The following is a 7,753-nucleotide window of genomic DNA, read 5'->3' on the forward strand; positions in this document are numbered from 1 at the left end:
GGAGGGAGAGAGCGGGGAGGGGGAGAACGGGAGGGGAAGGTGGAGAGCGGGAGGGGAAGGGGGAGAGTGGGAGGGGAAGGGGGAAGATTGGGAGGGGAATGGGGAGGCAGATAGAGGGGAGGGGGAGAGTGGGTGGGGGGAGGGTGAGAGTGAGGAGGGGGAGGGGAAAGTGAGGAGGGGGAGAGTGTAGAGAGGGTCGGGAGAGTGGGGAATTGTGGGTAGTTGGGAAGGGGAGGGTGGAGAGAGTGGGGAAAGGGCGGGGGGAGAGTTGGGAAGTGGAGGGGGGAGAGTGGGGAAGGGGAGGGGGAGAGTGGGGAAGGGGAGGGAGGAGAGTGGGGAAGGGGATGGGCAGAGTCGGGAAGGGAAGGGGGAAGAGTGGGGAAAGGGAGGGAGAGAGCGGGGTGGGGGAGAACAGGAGGGGAAGGTGGAGAGTGGGAGGGGAAGGGGGAGAGTGGGAGGGGAAGGGGTAAGATTGGGAGGGGAATGGGGAGGCAGATAGAGGGGAGGGGGAGAGTGGTTGGGGGGTGGGTGAGAGTAGGGAGGGGGAGGGGGAGAGTGAGGAGGGGTAGAGTGTAGAGAGTGTCGGGAGAGTGGGGAAGGGGGGCAGTGGGGAATTGTGGGTAGTTGGGAAGGGGAGGGTGGAGAGAGTGGGGAAAGGGAGGGGGGAGAGTTGGGAAGGGGAGGGGGAGAGAGGGAGGGGGGAAGGCGAAGCGGGAGAGGTGGGAGGGGGAAAGTGATGGAGGTGGAGGGGGAGAGTGAGGGAGGGGGAGAGTGCAGGAGGGGGAGAGTACAGGAGGGGGAGAGTGAGGGAGGGGAGGGTGAGGGAGGGGGAGAATGAGGGAGAGGGGAGGGGAGAGGGTGTGGGGGTGGTGGGCGAGGGGGAGAGTGGGGAGAGTGGGGAAGGGGAGTGGGGGAGAGTGGGCAAGTGCTGGGGGGAGAGTGGGGAAGGGGAGGGGGGAGAGTCGAGAAGGGGACAGGAGGAGTGTGAGAGTGGGGAAGGGCGAAGAAATTGGGAAGGGGGAGAGTAGGGAAGGGGAGGGTTGATAGAGTCGGGAAGGGGTAGGGGTAGAGTGGGAGAGGGGAATGGGGGAGAGTAGGGAGGGTGGGAGAGTGGGGAAGGGGAGGGGTAGCATGGGGAAGGGGAGGGAGAGAGTGGGAAGGGGAGTGTGAGGGAGGGGGAGAGTGAAGGAGGTGGAGTGTGAGGGAGGGGGAGAGTGGGGGATGGGCACAGTGAGGGAAGAGGAGGGGGAGTGTGAGGGAGGGGGAGAGTGAAGGAGGTGGAGTGTGAGGGAGGGGGAGAGTGGGGGACGGGCAGAGTGAGGGAGGAGGAGGGGGAGTGTGAGTGAGAGGGAGAGTGGGTAGGTGGAGTTGGGAGAGGCGGAGTGTGGAGTGGGGGAGGAGGAGGGAGGAGTGGGGGAGAGGGGGAGGGCAGAGTGTGGAAGGGGAGGGGAGCCAGAGTGTGGAAGGGGAGCAGGGCCAGCGTGGGGAAGGGGAGGGGGTCCAGATTGGGGGAGGGGAGGGGGTGCGAGAGTGAGGAAGGGAAGGGTTGGGAGAGTGGGGAAGCGGTGTAGTGGGGAATTGTGTGTAGTGGGGAAGGGGAGGCGGAGAGAGTGGGGAAGGGGCGAGTGGGGAGGGGGAGAGTGGAGAGAGGTGAATGGGGGGTGAATGGGGATCGGGAGAGTGGGGAGGGGTGTAGGGGGAGAGAGGGGAGGTGTGAGGGAGAGAGTGGGGAGTGGGTCGAGAGGGAGAGTGGGGAGGGGGAGAGTGGGGAGAGGGGGAGGGGTGTAGGGGGAGAGAGGGGAGGTGTGAGGGAGAGAGTGGGGAGTGGGTCGAGAGGGAGAGTGGGGAGGGGGAGAGTGGGGAGAGGGGGAGGGGAGAGTGTTGGAGGAGGATAGAGAGGGAGGGGGGAGTGAGGGAGGGGGAGATTGAGCGAGGGAGAGAATGTTGGAGGGGGAGATTGAGGGATGGGGGAGTGAGGGAGGGTGAGAGTGAGGGAGGGTGAGAGTGAGGGAGGGTGAGAGTGAGGGAGGGGGAGAGTGAGGGAGGGGGAGGGGAGAGTGAGGGACAGGGTGAGTGAAGGAGGTGGAGTGTGAGGGAGGGGGTGAGTGGGGGACGGGCAGTGTGAGGGAGGAGGAGGGGGAGTGTGAGGGAGGGGGAGAGGGGGTAGGTGGAGTTGGGAGAGGCGGAGTGTGGAGTGGGGGAGGAGGAGGGAGGAGTAGGGGAGAGAGGGAGGGCAGAGTGGGGAAGGGGAGGGGGGGCCAGAGTGGGGAAGGGGAGCGGGGCCACCATGCGGAAGGGGAGGGTGTCCAGATTGAGGGAGGGGAGGGTGTGCGAGAGTGAGGAAGGAGAGGGTCGGGAGAGTGGGGAAGGGGGCAGTGGGGAATTGTGGGTAGTGGGGAAGGGGAGGGGGGAGAGTGGGGAAGGGGAGGGGGAGAGGGCGAGGTGCGAAGCCGAAACGGGAGAGGGGGGAGGGGGAAAGTAGGGGAGGTGGTGGGGGGGAGTGAGGGAGGGCTATAGTGTTGGAGGGAGAGAGTGCGGGTGTAGGAGAGTGAGGGAGGGGGAGAGTGGTGGAAGGGGAGAATGAGGGAGGGGAGAGAGGGTGGGGGCGAGTGGGGAGGTGGGGGAGGTGGAGAGTGGGGAAGGGGAGTGGGGGAGAGTGGGGAAGTGGAGGGGGAGAGTGGGGAAGGGGAGGGGGAGAGTCGGGAAGGGTAGGCGAGGAGAGTGGGGAAGGGGAAGGGGGAGAGTGGGGACGCGGAGGAGTGTGAGAGTGGGGAAGGAGGAAGAAATTGGGAAGGGGGGAGAGTAGGGAAGGGGAGGGTTGATAGAGTCGGGAAGGGGTGGGGGTAGAGTGGGAAAGGGGAATGGGGGAGAGTGCGAAAGGGGAATGGGGGAGAGTGGGGAGGCGGGCAGAGTGAGGAAGGGAAGGGGGGAGAGTGGGGAAAGGGAGGGAGAGCGTGGGTAGGGGAGAACAGGAGGGGAAGGTGGAGAGCGGGAGGGGAAGGGGGTGAGTGGGAGGGGAATAGGGAGGCAGATAGTGAGGAGGGGGAGACTGGGTTTGGGGAGGGTGAGAGTGGGCAGGGGGAGTGGGAGAGTGAGGAGGGGGAGAGTGTAGAGAGGGTCGGGAGAGTGGGGAAGGGGGGCAGTGGGGAATTGTGGGTAGTTGGGAAGGGGACGGTGGAGAGAGTGGGGAAGGGTTGGGGGGGAGAGTTGGGAAAGGGAGGGGGGGAGTGGGGAAGGGGAGGGGGAGAGAGGGAGGGGGGAAGGCGAAGCGGGAGAGGTGGGAGGGGGAAAGTGATGGAGGTGGACGGGGAGAGTGAGGGAGGGGGAGAGTGCAGGAGGGGGAGAGTGCAGGAGGGGGAGAGTGCAGGAGGGGGAGAGTGCAGGAGGGGGAGAGTGCAGGAGGGGGAGAGTGAGGGAGAGGGGAGGGGGGGAGGTGGGCGAGGGGGTGAGTGGGGAGAGTGGGGAAGGGGGGTGGGGGAGAGTGGGGAAGTGCAGGGGGGAGAGTGGGGAAGGGGAGGGGGAGAGTCGGGAAGGGGACAGAAGGAGAGTGAGAGTGGGGAAGGGGAGTGGGGGGGTGAGAGTGGGGAAGGGCGAAGAAATTGGGAAGGGGGGAGAGTAGGGAAGGGGAAGGTTGATAGTGTCGGGAAGGGGTAGGGGTAGAGTGGGAAAGGGGAATGGGGGAGAGTAGGGAGGGTGTGAGAGTAGGGAAGGGGAGGGGTAGCGTGGGGAAGGGGAGGGGGGAGAGTGGGGAAGGCGAGGGAAAGAGTGGGAAGGGGAGAGCAGGAGGGGAAGGGGGAGAGTGGGAGGGGAGTGGGGAGGTAGATAGTGGGGAGGGGGAGAACGGTGGTGAGAGTGGGGAGAGGGGGGAGGGGGTGAGTGGTGTAGAGGGTGAGTGGTGGAGGGGGCGAGTGGTGGAGGGGGAGAGTGAGGGAGGGGGAGAGTGAAGGAGGTGGAGAGTGAAGGAGGGCGAGAGTGGGGGACGGGCAGAGTGAGGGAGGAGGAGGGAGAGTGTGAGGGAGGAGGAGGGGGAGTGTGAGGGAGGTGGAGAGTGAAGGAGGGGGAGAGTGGGGGACGGGCAGAGTGAGGGATGGGCAGAGTGAGGGAGGAGGAGGGGGAGTGTGAGGGAGAGGGAGAGTGAAGTTGGTGGAGTGTGAGGGAGGGGGAGAGGGGGTAGATGGAGTCGGGAGAGGAGGAGTGTGGAGTGGGGGAGGAGGAGGGAGGAGTGGGGGAGAGGGGGAGGGCAGAGTGTGGAAAGGGAGGGGAGCCAGAGTGGGGAAGGGGAGCAGGGCCAGCGTGGGGAAGAGGAGGGGGTCCAGATTGGGGGAGGGGAGGGGGTGCGAGAGTGAGGAAGGGGAGGGTCAGGAGAGTGGGGAAGGGGTTTAGTGGGGAATTGTGGGTAGTGGGGAAGGGGAGTTTGGAGAGAGTGGGGAAGGGGAGGCGGGGTAGAGTGGGGAAGGGGATGGGAAGAGTGGGCAAGGGGAGGGGGAGAGGGGGAGGGGGGAAGGCAGGGCGGTAGGGGGGGAAGGGGAAAATGGTGCAGGTGGAGTGGGAGAGTGAAGGAGGGTGTTAATGTTGGAGTGAGAGAGTGAGGGAGGGAGTGAGGGAGGGGGAGAGTGGTGGAAGGGGAGAATGAGGGAGAGGGGAGAGGGGGTGGGGGGTGTGGGGAGGTGATCGAGTGGGAGAGTGGGGAAGGGGAGTGGGGAGAGTCGGGTAGGGGGAGTGGGGGGAGAGTGGGGAACAGGAGTTGGGGGGGAGTGGGGAAGTGGGGAGAGGGGGAAGGTGGGGTGAGTTGGGAAGGGTGGAGTGGTTGGGAAGGGGGGAGAGTAGGGAAGGGGAAGGGGAGAGGGTGGGGAAGAGGAGGGGGGAGAGTCGGGTAGGGGGAGTGGGGGGAGAGTGCGGAACAGGAGTGGGGGGAGAGTGGGGAAGGGGGGAGAGTGGGGAATGGGGGGTGAGTTGGGAAGGGTGGAGTGGTTGGGAAGGTGGGTAGAGTAGGGAAGCGGAAGGGGGAGAAAGTGGGGATGGGGGGGGAGAGTGGGGAAGGGGATGGGGGCAAGAGTGTGGGAAGGGGATGGGGGAGAGTGAGGGAGGTGGGAGAGTGGGGAAGGGGAGGAGGGAGAGTGTGGAAGGGGACAGGTGGGAGGGTGGGTCAGGGGATGGGGTCGAGAGTGTGGGAAGGGGAGGGCGGAAAGTGAGGGAGGGGGGAAGAGTGGGGAAGGGGAGGGGGAGAGTGGGGAGTGGGAGAGTTGGGAGGGTGAATGTGGAGGTGGGAGTGGGGAGGGAGGAGTGGGGAGGGAGGAGTGGGGAGGGGAGAGTTGGGAAGGAGAGTGGGGAAGGGGAGAAGTGGAGAAGGGGGAGTGGGAAGGGGGGAGTGGGAAGGGGGAGAGTGGGAGGGGAAGGTGGAGAGTGGGGAGGTGGGAGGGGGAAGTGGTGCATGTGGAGGGGGAGAGTGGTGAAGGGGGAGGGGGGAAGAGTGGCGAAGGGGAGGGTGTGACAGTGGGGAAGGGGAGGGGGGACAGTGGGGAAGGCGAGGGAGTAGAGTGGAGAAGAGGAGGGGGGAGTGTGGGGATGTGTATGGGGGAGAGTGGGGAAGGTGGGGTGAGTTGGGAAGGGAAGGAAAGGTTGGGAAGGGGGAAGAGAGTAGGAAGGGGAGGGGGGAGAGAGTGGGGAAGGGGAGAGTGGAGAATGGGGAAGTGGAGGGGGGAGAGTGGGGAAGGGGAGGGGGGAGAGTGGGGAAGGGGAGGGGGTAGAGTGGGGAAGGGGAGGGGGAGAGTGGGGAAGGGGAGGGTGTAGAGTGGGGAAGGGGAGGGGGGTAGATTGGGGAAGGGGAGGGGCTTAGAGTGGGGGAAGAAGTGGAAGGGGAGGGTGGAGAGTGGGCAAGTGGAGGGGGGAGAGTGGGGAAGGGGAGGTGGGGAGAGTGGGAAAGGGGAGTGGGGGAGAGTGGGGAAGGCGAGGGGGGAGAGTGGGGCAGGCGATGGGGGGAGCATGGGGAAGTGGGGGGCGACAGTGGGGAAAGGGAGGGGGGCGACAGTGGGGAAGGGGGAGAGTGGGGAAGGGGGGTGAGTTGGGAAGGGGGGAGTGGTTGGGAAGGGGAGGGGGTGAGATTGGGGAAGGGGAGGGGGCTAGAGTGTGGGAAGGGGATGGGGGGAGAGTGAGGGAGATGGGAGAGTGGGGAAGGGGGGGAGAGTGGGGAAATGGTGGGGGAGAGAGTGTGGAAGGGGACAGGGGAGAGTGAGGAAGGGGGTAGAGTGGGGGGGGAGAGTGGGGAGTGGGAGAGTGGGGAGGGTGAATGGGGAGGTGGGAGTGGGGAAGGAGGAGTGGGGAGGTGGGAGTGGGGAAGGAGAGTGGGGAAGGGGAGGAGTGGGGAGGTGGGAGGGGGAAGTGGTGCATGTGGAGGGTGAGAGTGAGGGAGGTGGCGAGGGAGGGAGGGGTAGAGTGAGGGAGGGGTAGAGTGAGGGCGGGGGAGGGGAGAGTGAGGGAGGGGGAGAGCAAAGGAGATGGAGGGTGAGGGAGGGGAAGAGTATGGAAGGGAGGTGGGCAAGTGTGAGGAAGGCGAGGGTGGGGAAGGGGAGGGAGTGGGCGAGGGGGGTGACTGGGGAAGGGGGGGAGAGTGTGTAAGGTGGGGGTAAGTGGGGAAGGGGGGAGAGTGGGGAAGGGGGGGGAGAGTGGGGAAGGGGGGGAGAGTGGGGAAGGGGGGAGAGTGGGGAAGGGGGGAGAGTGGGGAAGGGGGGAAGAGTGGGGAAGGGGGGGAGAGGGGGTTGGGGGAGTGGAGAGGTGGGCAAGGGAGAGAGTGGGAGGGGAAGGGGGAGAGTGGGAGGGGAGTGGGGAGGCAGATGGTGGGGAGGGGGAGAGTGGTGGTGAGAGTTGGGGAGGGGGGGAAGGGATGAGTGGTGGAGGGGTAGAGTGAGGGAGGGGGAAAGTGACGGAGCGGGAGAGTGAGGGAGGTGGAGTGTGAGGGAGGGGGAGAGTGGGGGCTAGGGAGAGTGTGGAAGGGGAGGGAGGCAAGAGTGAGAAAGGAGAGGGTGGGGAGAATGGGAAATGGGGGAGTGGGGAAGGGGGGACACTGGGGAAGGGGGGGAGAGTGGGGACGGGGGGAGAGGGGAAGGCGGTAAGAGTGGAGAAGGGGGTTAAGTTGTGAAGAGTGGGAGAGGTTGGGAAGGGGGGGAGAGAGTGGAGAAGGGTAGGGGTGAGAGTGGGGACGGTGAGGGGGGAGCGTGGGGAAGGGGAGGGGTGGGAGGGTGGGGCAGGGGATGGGGGCGAGAGTGGGGAAGGGGTCGTGGGGAGAGTGGGAAAGGGGAGTGTGGGGAAGGGCTGTGGGTGTCAGTGGGGAAGGGGAGGGATTGGGGAAGGGGGGGACTGGGGAAGGGGAGGGGAGTGGGGAAGGGGAGTAGGGAGATTGGGGAAGGGGGTGAGAGTGGGGAAGGGGAGGGGGGAGAGTGGGGAAGGGGAGGGCGGTGAATGGGGAAGGGGAGCCGGGATAGTGGGGAAGGGGGGGCGTGGGGAAGGGGGGAGTGAGGAACAGGAGGGGAGGAGGGTGGGGAAGGAGAGGGGGGAGAGGGGGGAAGGGGAGGGGGAAGACTGGGAAGGAGACGGGGAGAGTGTGGAAGGGTAGTGGGGGAGAATGGGGAAGGGGAGGTGGGAGAGTGGGCAAGGGGTGGAGAGTGGGGAAGGGGAAGGGGGGAGAGTGGGGAAGGGGAGAGGGCGAGAATGCGGATGGGGAGGGTGGAGAGTGGGGAAGGGGAGGGTGGAGAGTGGG

The sequence above is a fragment of the Carcharodon carcharias genome, chromosome 6, assembly GCF_017639515.1.
Source record: "Carcharodon carcharias isolate sCarCar2 chromosome 6, sCarCar2.pri, whole genome shotgun sequence".
In the NCBI taxonomy this organism is placed as follows: domain Eukaryota; kingdom Metazoa; phylum Chordata; class Chondrichthyes; order Lamniformes; family Lamnidae; genus Carcharodon; species Carcharodon carcharias.